Source organism: Arachis hypogaea, chromosome 6 (assembly GCF_003086295.3).
Source record: "Arachis hypogaea cultivar Tifrunner chromosome 6, arahy.Tifrunner.gnm2.J5K5, whole genome shotgun sequence".
In the NCBI taxonomy this organism is placed as follows: Eukaryota; Viridiplantae; Streptophyta; class Magnoliopsida; order Fabales; family Fabaceae; genus Arachis; species Arachis hypogaea.
Genome location: NC_092041.1, coordinates 22,769,929 through 22,782,361, shown reverse-complemented (window position 1 = coordinate 22,782,361; position 12,433 = coordinate 22,769,929). Strand labels below are relative to the sequence as shown.

Below are 12,433 nucleotides of genomic sequence, written 5' to 3'. Positions count from 1 at the left end.
GAAGGATGGTGAAACTCTGTATGAAGCTTCGGAGAGATACAAGCTACTGACTAGGCAATGTCCTCTGGACATGTTCTCCAAGTGGACCCAACTAGATATCTTTTATGAAAGTTTGGGTGAAATATCCAAGATGTGCTTAGATAATTATGCAGGAGGTTCATTGCACAAGAAGAAGACACCGGAGGAGACTATTGAGCTTATTGAATTGGTTGCTAGAAACCAATATTTATACTCATCTAACAGGAATCTTGTGAACTCTGAGGCTCCTCAGAAGAAGGGTGTCATAGAAGTAGAAGCTCTTAATGCTATTCTTGCTCAGAACAAGCTTATGTCTCAGCAAATAAGTCTACTTACTCAATACATGGGTGACATGCAAGTCTCAGCTATCAACACCCAAAATTCACCTCAAGAGGTCTCCTATGACATGGTAGAAAATTTAGTGCAAAATGATAATTATGATTATGCTCAATCCTCTTTTGAACAGGTCAATTACATGGGGAGTGGTTCTAGAAATCCCAATAATGACCCTTATTCTCAGACATACAATCAAGGATGGAGAAATCACCCAAAATTTGGGTTGAGAGACCAACCTCAGAAACCTTAGAATTTCAATAATAATTCTTAGGGAGGCTTCCAATAGAACAATTATAATAATCACCAATTTCAGTCTCAGTAGCAATAACCACCTCAGCATGCTAACTCTAAATCCCAAGAAGATTCTAATTGGGAGATGATTAGGAGTTTTATGTAGGAAACCAGAGCCTCAATTAGAAACTTGAAAGTGCAAATGGGCAAGCTAAGCAAGCAAATACCTGAGAGGTCTGCAATTACATTACCAGGTGATACAGTGGTGAACCCAAGAGAAGATTGCAAGGTTATTCAGTTGAGAAGTGGTAAAGTAGCTGGCTCTGAGACCAAGGCCAATGAAGAATTAGTTGAAAAAGAAGCTCCAGAGGAGAAAAAGGAAGAAGTAGAGCGCGCCCCTCCTAAGCGTGCAGATAACCCATTCCCTAATTCTCTTGACACTTATCCTACCTTACCAAAGGCTCCTGAATACAAGCCAAAAATGCCATATCCTCCGAGGCTTCCGAAGGCTTCTAAAGAAAAGTAGTTTTCCAAATTTTTAGATGTCTTCAAAAAGCTACAGATCAACATTCCTTTTGCAGAGGCTCTTGAGCAAATGCCTCTTTATGCTAAATTTATGAAAGAGTTTTTGACTCATAAGAGGAATTGGAAGGAACAAGAAACATTGGTGTTAACCAAGGAATGTAGTGCAATTATTCAACACAATCTCCTTGAGAAAATGCCAGAACCAGGGAGCTTTGTCATTCCTTGCACCATTGGAGATGTCACCATTCAGAGAGCTTTATGTGACCTTGGAACTAGCATTAATCTAATGCCACTTTCGTTGATGAAAAGCTTCAAATTGAGGAGGTAAAACCCACTTGTATTTCTCTTCAACTTGCTGATCTTTCTGTTAAATTACTTGTGGGTGTTGTTGAGGATTTACTTGTTAAAGTAGGACCATTTATTTTTCCTGTTGATTTTGTTATATTAAACATGGAAGAGGAGGTAAAATCCTCTATTATACTTGGTAGACCCTTTTTAGCTACAGGTAGAGCTCTGATTGATGTGCAAAAGGGTGAATTAACCCTAAAGATCAATGAAGAACAGGCGGTCCTAAATATTTTTGAGGCTCTCAAACACTCTAATGATTCTGAAGGGTGTATGAAAATAGATGTTATTGAACCACTTGTTCAAGAGGTACTGAAAGATGAGGTGCTTAATGACATTTTGGATCCTGTTTCTGAGTATGAATTAGTTAAATTTGATGATTCACCACCCCAGAAGGCTATGGTTTACACGCCTAAAGCAGAGGAGGAAGCCCCCAAGTTTGAGCTTAAACCTTTACCTCCTTCTCTGAAATATGTGTTCTTGGGTGAAAATGATTTATATCGGGTGATTATTAGCTCTTCCCTGAAGCCTAAAGAGGAAGAGGCGCTTGTTTCAGTGCTCAAGAGCCATAAAACAACTCTTGGGTGGACCATTAGTGACTTGAAGGGGATTAGTCCAACCAAGTATATGCACAAGATCCTTCTTGAAGATGATGTTAAACCAGTTGTGCAACTACAAAGGAGACTCAATCCAACCATGAAAGAGGTGGTCCAAAAAGAGGTAATAAAATTATGGGAAGCAGGTATTATTTACCATATTTCTGACAGTCCTTGGGTAAGTCCTATGCAGGTAGTTCCCAAGAAAGGAGGGATGACAGTGATCCAAAATGAAAGAATGAGCTTATTCCTACAAGAACAATCACAGGATGGAGAATGTGTATAGACTATAGGAGGCTCAACACTGCTATAAGGAAGGATCATTTCCCCTGCCTTTCATTGATCAAATGCTTGAGAGGTTAGCTGGTCATGCTTTTTATTGTTTTCTAGATGGATATTCTGGATATAATCAAATTGCAGTGGACCCTCAAGATCTAGAGAAGATAGCATTCACATGCCCCTTAGGAGTATTTGCCTACAGGAGAATGCCATTTGGACTTTGTAATGCTCCAGTAACTTTTTAGAGGTGTATGCTTTCAATTTTTTCTGACATGGTTGAAAAGTTCATTGAGGTATTTATGGATGACTTTTCTGTTTTTGGTTATTCTTTTGAATCCTGCCTTAAGCATTTATCTCTTGTCTTGAAACGGTGTTAAGAATCAAACCTTGTTTTGAATTGGAAAAAATGCCATTTTATGCTCATAGAAGGTATTGTTCTTGGACAACGGATTTTAAGTAAGGGAATTGAGGTTGACAGAGCAAAGGTGGAGGTAATTGAAAAATTACCACCACTAGCAAATGTTAAGGCAGTCAGGAGTTTCTTGGGTCATTGATGAGCGGATAATTTATACATTTTTTGGCATTGTTTTTAGTATGTTTTTAGTATGTTTTAGTTAGTTTTTAGTATATTTTATTAGTTTTTAGTTAAAATTCACTTTTCTGGACTTTACTATGAGTTTGTGTGTTTTTCTATGATTTCAGGTATTTTCTGGCTGAAATTGAGGGACCTGAGCAAAAATCTGATTCAGAGGCTGAAAAGGACCGCAGATGCTGTTGGATTCTGACCTCCCTGCACTCAAAGTGGATTTTCTGGAGTTACAGAAGCCCAATTGGCGCGCTCTCAACTGCATTGGAAAGTAGACATCCTGGGCTTTCCAGCAATATATAATAGTTCATACTTTTCCCGAGATTTGATGGCCGAAACCGGCATTCCAAATCAGCTCAAAACTGCCCGGCGTTAAACGCCGGAACTGGCACAAGAATGGGAGTTAAACGCCCAAACTGGCACAAAAGCTGGCGTTTAACTCCAAGAGAAGTCTCTACCCGAAAATGCTTCAATGCTCAGCCCAAGCACACACCAAGTGGGCCCGGAAGTGGATTTTTATGTCATCCTTGTAAACCCTAAGCTACTAGTTCTCTACAAATAGGACCTTTTACTATTGTATTCTTATCTTGGTAGCTATCTTTAGTCTTATGCTATCTTAGATCATGGGGGCTGGCCTCACAGCCATGCCTAGACCTTGTTCTTATGTATTTTCAACGGTGGAGTTTCTACACACCATAGATTAAGGTGTGGAGCTCTGCTGTACCTCGAGTATTAATGCAATTACTATTGTTCTTCTATTCAATTCAGCTTATTCTTGTTCTAAGATATTCATTTGCACCCAAGAACATGATGAATGTGATGATTATGTGACACTCATCATCATTCTCACTTATGAACGAGTGCCTGACAACCACTTCTGTTCTACAAGTAAACAAGGCTTGAATGTTTATCTCTTGGATCCCTTGATCGGAATCTTCGTGGTATAAGCTAGAATTGATGGCGGCATTCAAGAGAATCCGAAAGGTCTAAACCTTGTCTGTGGTATTCTGAGTAGGATTCAATGATTGAATGACTGTGACGAGCTTCAAACTTCTGAAGGCTGGTCGCTAGTGACAGACGCAAAAGAATCACTGGATTCTATTCCAACCTGATTGAGAACCGACAGATGATTAGCCGTGCCGTGACAGGGTGCGTAGAACATTTTCACTGAAAGGATGGGAGGTAGCCACTAACAATGGTGAAACCCTACATACAGCTTGCCATGGAAAGGAGTAAGAAGGATTGGATGAAGACAGTAGGAAAGCAGAGAGACGGAAGGGACAAAGCATCTCCATTCGCTTATCTGAAATTCTCACCAATGAATTACATAAGTATCTCTATCTTTATGCTTTATTCATATATCATCCATAACCATTTGAATCTGCCTGACTAAGATTTACAAGGTGACCATAGCTTGCTTCATACCAACAATCTCCGTGGGATCGACCCTTACTCGCGTAAGGTTTATTACTTGGACGACCCAGTGCACTTGCTGGTTAATTGTGCGAAGTTGTGATAAAGAGTTGAGATTACAATTGTGCGTACCATGTTGATGGCGCCATTAATGATCACAATTTCGTGGACCAATTTTTTGGCGCCGTTGCCGGGGATTGTTCGAGTTTGGACAACTGACGGTTCATCTTGTTGCTTAGATTAGGTATTTTTCTTCAGAGTTCTTAAGAATGAATTCTAGTGTTTCAAGGTGATGTTCTTATCATCACCAAAGCTGATTGATTTTCATCAATTTAGCTTTTGAATGCAATGTCCTGCTGAAGCTTGGCTAGCCATGTCTAATTCCTTTAGACTGAAGCTTTAGACTAACATTGCATGATTCCTGGAATTCTCATTAAGAATTTTGATATCTTTATTTTCTTTTCCACTTAATTTTCGAAAAAATCAAAAAAGTTACAAAATAAAAAAAAACCAAAAATATTCTATGTTTCTTATTGAGACACTAGTCTCATGTTAAGTTTGGTGTCAATTGCATGTTTTCGTTCTTCTTGCATTTATCATGTGTCTTCAGTGATCTTCAAGTTGTTCTTGATGATTTACTTGCTCTGATCTTTAAATTCTCTTGTCTTGAGTGTTTTGTTGTTTCTCATATGCATTCGCAACTTGTTGGTGTCAATAGTATACAAACTTATAAGTTTGGTGTCTTGCATGCATTGTTTATTTGATTTTAGTTGCATTTTGATTATTCCTCATTATTAAAAATCCAAAAAATTTTTAATTTGTGTCTTTTCAAGTCAATAATACAGAGAATTGAAGATTCAGAACATGCTGCGGAGAAATTACACAGAAAAAGCTGGGCGTTCAAAATGCCCAGTGAAGAAGGAAAACTGGCGTTTAAACGCCAGCCAGGGTGCCTGGCTGGGCGTTTAAGGCCCAAAAGGGGTGAGTTTTGGGCGTTAAACGCCAGAATGTGCACCATTATGGGCGTTTAACGCCAGGATGGCACAAGAGGGAAGATTTTGTTTTTAATGCCAATTTTTTTTTAAGTTTTCAAAATTTTTCAAAATCAAATCTTTTTCAAATCAAATCTTTTCAATCAAATCTTTTTCAAAATCAATTTCTTTCCATTTTCAAAAATACTTGCTATCAATTAATGATTTGATTCAACATTTCAAGTATGTTGCCTTTTCTGTTGAGAAAGGTTTAATGTTTGAATCATATCTTTTCTTGTTAGCCAAGTCATTAATTTTCAAAATCAAATCTTTTTAAATTGTTTTTCAAATCATATCTTCTCAATCATGTCTTTTTAAAACTATATCTTTTTCAATCATATCTTCTTAAATCACATCTTTTTCAAAATAGTTTTCAATCATATCTTTTTGATTTCTAATTTCAAAATCTTTTTCAAAAATCACTTGATTTCTTTTCCACTTAGTTTTTGAAAATCAATTAGTGTTTTTCAAAATGTTTTTAAAATCTTTTTTGTTTATTTTCGAAAATTTCTTCCCCTCTTCTCACATCCTTCTATCTATGGACTAACACTCCTCCTCAATGCACAATTCAAACTCTATCTTTCTTGATAAGTTCGAATTCTTCTACCTCTTCCTTCTATTTTTCTTTTCCTCTGACACCTCAAGGAATCTCTATACTGTGACATAGAGGATTCCATATTTTCTTGTTCTTTTCTCTTTCATATGAGCAGGAGCAAAGACAAAAGCATTCTTGTTGAGGCTGACCCTGAACCTGAAAGGACCTTGAAGCGAAAGCTAAGAGAAGCTAAAGCACAATTCTCTGTAGAGGACCTAACAGAAATCCTCAAAGAATAAGACATGGCAGCCGAAAACAACAACAATGCCAACAATGCAAGGAAGGTGCTGGGTGACTTTACTGCATCTACTCCCGACTTCTATGGGAGAAGCATCTCTAGCCCTGCCATTGGAACAAACAACTTTGAGCTTAAGCCTCAATTAGTTTCTCTAATGCAACAAAATTGCAAGTTTCATGGACTTCTATTGGAAGATCCTCATCAGTTTCTAGCTGAGTTCTTGCAAATCTGTGACACTGTCAAAACCAATGGGGTTGACCCTGAGGTCTATAGACTTATGCAATTCCCTTTTGCTGTAAGAGACAGAGCTAGGATATGGTTGGACTCACAACCTAAAGAAAGCCTGAACTCTTGGGAAAAGCTAGTCAATGCCTTCTTGGCAAAGTTCTTTCCACCTCAAAGATTGAGTAAGCTTAGAGTGGAAGTCCAAACCTTCAGACAAAAGGAAGGTGAATCCCTCTATGAAGCTTGGGAAAGATACAAACAATTGATCAGAAAGTGTCCTTCTGACATGCTTTCTGAATGGAGCATCATAGGTATCTTCTATGATGGTCTGTCTGAACTGTCCAAGATGTCATTGGATAGTTCTGCTGGAGGCTCTCTTCATCTGAAGAAGATGCCTGCAGAAGCTCAAGAACTGATTGAAATGGTTGCAAATAACCAATTCATGTACACTTCTGAAAGGAATCCTGTGAACAATTGGACGAATCAGAAGAAAGGAGTTCTTGAGATTGATACTCTGAATGCCATATTGGCTCAGAACAAAATATTGACTCAGCAAGTCAATATGATTTCTCAAAGTCTGTCTGGAATGCAAGCTGCACCAGGCAGTACTAAGGACGCTTCATCTGAAGAAGAAGCTTATGATCCTGAGAACCCTTCAATGGAAGAGGTGAATTATATGGGAGAACCCTATGGAAACACCTATAATCCTTCATGGAGAAATCATCCAAATCTTTCATGGAAGGATCAACAGAGACCTCAACAAGGTTTCAACAACAATAATGATGGAAGAAACAGGTTTAGCAATGGCAAGTCTTTTCCATCATCTTCTCAGCAACAGACAGAGAATTCTATGCAGAGCCACTCTGACTTAGCAACCATGGTCTTTGATCTAATCAAAACCACTCAAAGTTTCATGATTGAAACAAGGTCCTCCATTAGAAACTTGGAGGCACAAGTGGGTCAGCTGAGTAAGAAAATTACTGAACTCCCTCCTAGCACTCTTCCAAGCAATACAGAAGAGAATCCAAAAGGAGAGTGCAAGGCCATTAACATGACCTACATGTCCGAATTTGGAGAGGGGGAAGAGGCATTGAGCACCACTGAGGAAAGCCTCAATGGACGTTCACTGGCCTCCAATGAGTTCCCTAATGAGGAACCATGGGAATCTGAGGCTCACACTGAGACCATAGAGATTCCATTGGATTTACTTCTGCCATTCATGAGCTCTGATGAGCATTCTTCCTCTGAAGAGGATGAAGATGTCACTGAAGAGCAAGTTGCCAAGTACCTTGGAGCAATCATGAAGCTAAATAACAAGTTATTTGGTAATGAGACTTGGGAGGATGAACCCCCTTTGCTCACCAAAGAGCTGGATAACTTGACTAGGCAGAGATTACCTCAAAAGAGACAGGACCCTGGAAAGTTCTTAATACCTTGTACAGTAGGCACCATGACCTTCAAGAAGGCTCTGTGTGACCTAGGGTCAAGCATAAATCTCATGCCCCTCTCTGTAATGGAGAAGCTAGGGATCTTTGAGGTGCAAGCTGCAAAAATCTCACTAGAGATGGCAGAAAATTCAAGAAAACAAGCTTATGGACTTGTAGAGGATGTTCTGGTAAAAGTTGAAGACCATTACATCCCTGCTGATTTCATAGTCCTAGAGACTGGGAAGTGCATGGATGAATCCATCATCCTTGGCAGACCCTTCCTAGCCACAGCAAAGGCTGTGATTGATGTTGACAGAAGAGAATTGATCATTCAAGTGAATGAAGAATCCCTTGTGTTTAAGGCTCAAGGATATCCCTTTGTAACCATGGAGAGGAAGCATGAAGAGCTTCTCTCAAAACAGAGCCAAAAAGAGCCCCCACAGTCAAACTCTAAGTTTGGTGTTGGGAAGCCACCAACTTCTAAATTTGGTGTTGAACCCCCACATTCAAACTCTAAGTTTGGTGTTCGGAGGTTCCAACATTGCTCTGAGCATATGTGAGGCTCCATGAGAGCCCACTGTCAAGCTACTAACATTAAAGAAGCGCTTGTTGGGAGGCAACCCAATGTTATATTTATCTATTTTTCCTTTGTTATTTTATGTTTTCTGTAGGTTGATGATCATGGGAAGTCACAAAATCTATTGAAAAAGCAAAAACAGAATGAAAAACAGAAAGAAAAATAGCACACCCTGGAGAAAGACCTTGCTGGCATTTAAACGCCAGTAAGGGCAGCAAATGGGCGTTTAACGCCCAGTTTGGCACCATTCTGGGCGTTTAACGCCAGAAAGGGGCACCAGACTGGCGTTAAACGCCAGGAAAGGGCAAGAAGTTGGCGTTAAACGCCAGAAATGGGCACCAGCCCGGCGTTTAACGCCAGAATTGGCATAAAGAGCATTTTTGCTCGCCACTTGGTGCTGGGATGAATTTTCCTTGACACCTCAGAATCTGTGGACCCCACAAGATCCCCACCTACCCCACCACTCTCTCTTCTTCACCCATTCACCAATCACCTCAATACCTCTTCCCCAAAAACCCCTCACCTATCAAATCCCACTATTCTCTTCACCACTCACAATTATCCTTCATAAAACCCCACCTACCTCACCATTCAAATTCAAAACACTTTCCCTCCCAAAATCACCCTCACATAGCCGAACCTTACCTCTCTCTCCACTCCTATATAAACCCATCTTCACTCCTTCATTTTCACACAACCTAAACACTACTTATTCCCCTTAGCCGAACCACAAAGCCTCCTCCATCTCCTTCATTTCTTCTTCTTCTTCTACTCTCTTCTTTCTTCTTTTGCTCGAGGACGAGCAAACCTTTTAAGTTTGGTGTGGTAAAAGCATTGCTTTTTGTTTTTCCATAACCATTTATGGCATCCAAGGCCGAAGAAACCTCTAGAAAGAGGAAAGGGAAGGCAAAAGCTTCCACATCTGAGTCATGGGAGATGGAGAGATTCATCTCAAGGGTGCATCAAGACCACTTCTATGAAGTTGTGGCCATGAAGAAGGTGATCCCCGAGGTCCCTTTCAAACTCAAAAAGAGTGAATATCCGGAGATCCGACATGAGATCCGAAGAAGAGGTTGGGAAGTTCTTACCAACCCCATTCAACAAGTCGGAATCTTAATGGTTCAAGAGTTCTATGCTAATGCATAGATCACTAAGAACCATGATCAAAGTGTGAATCCGAACCCAAAGAATTGGCTTACAATGGTTCGGGGGAAATACTTAGATTTTAGTCCGGAAAATGTAAGGTTGGCATTCAACTTGCCCATGATGCAAGGAGATGAACACCCTTACACTAGAAGGGTCAACTTTGATCAAAGGTTGGACCAAGTCCTCATAGACATCTGTGAAGAGGGCGCTCAATGGAAGAGAGATTCAAGAGGGAAGCCGGTTCAACTGAGAAGGCATGACCTCAAGCCCGTGGCTAGAGGATGGTTGGAGTTTATCCAACGCTCAATCATTCCGACTAGCAACCGGTCCGAAGTTACTATAGACCGGGCTATCATGATTCATAGCATCATGATTGGAGAGGAAGTAAAAGTTCATGAGGTTATATCCCAAGAACTTTATAAGGTGGCGGACAAGTCATCTACCTTGGCAAGGTTAGCCTTTCCTCATCTCATTTGTCACCTCTGTTATTCAGTTGGAGTTGACATAGAGGGAGACACCCTCATTGATGAGGACAAGCCCATCACTAAGAAAAGGATGGAGCAAACAAGAGACCCCTCTCATCATGAAATCCCTGAGATGCCTCAAGGGATGCACTTTCCTCCACAAAACTATTGGGAGCAAATCAATACCTCCCTAGGAGAATTGAGTTCCAACATGGGACAACTAAGGGTGGAACACCAAGAACATTCCATCCTCCTCCATGAAATTAGAGAAGATCAAAGAATCATGAGAGAGGAGCAACAAAGGCAAGGAAGAGACATTGAGGAGCTCAAGCACTCCATAAGATCTTCAAGAGGAAGAACAAGCCGCCATCACTAAGGTGGACCCATTCTTTAATCTCCTTGTTCTTTATTTTTCTGTTTTTCGAAAAATCATGCTTATGTTTATCTATGTTTGTGTCTTATGATCATTAGTGTCTTAGTGTCTATGCCTTAAAGTTATGAATGTCCTATGAATCCATCACCTTTCCTAAATGAAAAATGTTCTTAATTGAAAAAGAAAAGAATTGCATGAATTTTAAATTTTATAACAGATTAATTATTTTGATGTGGTGGCAATATTTTGGTTTCTGAATGTATGCTTGAACAGTGCATAAATCTTTTGAATTTTTTGTTCATGAATGTTGGCTCTTGAAAGAATGATGAAAAAGGAGACATGTTACTGAGGATCTGAAAAATCATAAAAAAGATTCTTGAAGCAATAAAAAGCAGTGAATACAAAAAAAAAGAGAGAGAAAAACGAAAAAAAAGAGAGAGAAAAAAAATAAAGTGTGATCCAAAGCAAAAAGAGTGTGCTTAAGAACCCTGGACACCTCTAATTGGGGACTCTAGCAAAGCTGAGTCACAATCTGAAAAGATTCACCCAGTTATGTGTCTGTGGCATGTATGTATCCGGTGGTAATACTGGAAGACAGATTGCTTTGGGCCACGGCCAAGACTCATAAAGTAGCTGTATTCAAGAATCATCATACTTAACTAGGAGAATCAATAACACTATCTGGATTCTGAGTTCCTATAGAAGCCAATCATTCTGAATTTCAAAGGATAGAGTGAGATGCCAAAACTATTTAGAGGCAAAAAGCTAAAGCCCCGCTCATATAATTAATACTGATCTTCATAGATGTTTTTGGAGTTCATTGCATATTCTCTTCTTTTTATCTTATTTGATTTTCGGTTGCTTGGGGACAAGCAACAAATTAAGTTTGGTGTTGTGATGAGCGGATAATTTATACGCTTTTTAGCATTGTTTTTAGTATGTTTTAGTTAGTTTTTAGTATATTTTTATTAGTTTTTAGTTAAAATTCACTTTTCTGGACTTTACTATGAGTTTGTGTGTTTTTCTGTGATTTCAGGTATTTTCTGGCTGAAATTGAGGGACCTGAGCAAAAATCTGATTCAGAGGCTGAAAAGGACTGCAGATGCTGTTGGATTCTGACCTCCCTGCATTCGAAGTGGATTTTCTGGAGCTACAGAAGCCCAATTGGCACGCTCTCAACTGCGTTGGAAAGTAGACATCCTAGGCTTTCCAGCAATATTTAATAGTCTATACTTTGCCCGAGATTTGATGGCCCAAACCGGCGTTCCAAATCAGCTCAAAACTGCCTGGCGTTAAACGCCGGAACTGGCACAAGAATGGGAGTTAAACGCCCAAACTGGCACAAAAGCTGGCGTTTAACTCCAAGAGAAGTCTCTACACGAAAATGCTTCAATGCTCAGCCCAAGCACACACCAAGTGGGCCCGGAAGTGGATTTTTATGTCATCCTTGTAAACCCTAGGCTACTAGTTCTCTACAAATAGGACCTTTTACTATTGTATTCTTATCTTGGTAGCTATCTTTAGTCTTATGCTATCTTAGATCATGGGGGCTGGCCTCACGGCCATGCCTAGACCTTGTTCTGATGTATTTTCAACGGTGGAGTTTCTACACACCATAGATTAAGGTGTGGAGCTCTACTGTATCTCGAGTATTAATGCAATTACTATTGTTCTTCTATTCAATTCAGCTTATTCTTGTTCTAAGATATTCATTTGCACCCAAGAACATGATGAATGTGATGATTATGTGACACTCATCATCATTCTCACTTATGAATGAGTGCCTGACAACCACTTCTGTTCTACAAGCAAACAAGGCTTGAATGTTTATCTCTTGGATCCCTTGATCGGAATCTTCGTGGTATAAGCTAGAATTGATGGCGGCATTCAAGAGAATCCGGAAGGTCTAAACCTTGTCTGTGGTATTCTGAGTAGGATTCAATGATTGAATGACTGTGACGAGCCTCAAACTCCTGAAGGCTGGGCGCTAGTGACAGACGCAAAAGAATCATTGGATTCTATTCCAAC

General features: G+C 39.7%; 1 non-coding gene across 1 annotated transcript; it reads right to left on the bottom strand.

Annotated features, from left to right (window-relative positions):
* Positions 1–6,602: 6,602 nt before the first annotated feature.
* Positions 6,603–6,710, bottom strand: LOC112700494 (small nucleolar RNA R71). Its single transcript, XR_003153403.1, has one exon. It is a non-coding gene; the product is annotated as a small nucleolar RNA R71 (small nucleolar RNA).
* Positions 6,711–12,433: the final 5,723 nt, after the last annotated feature.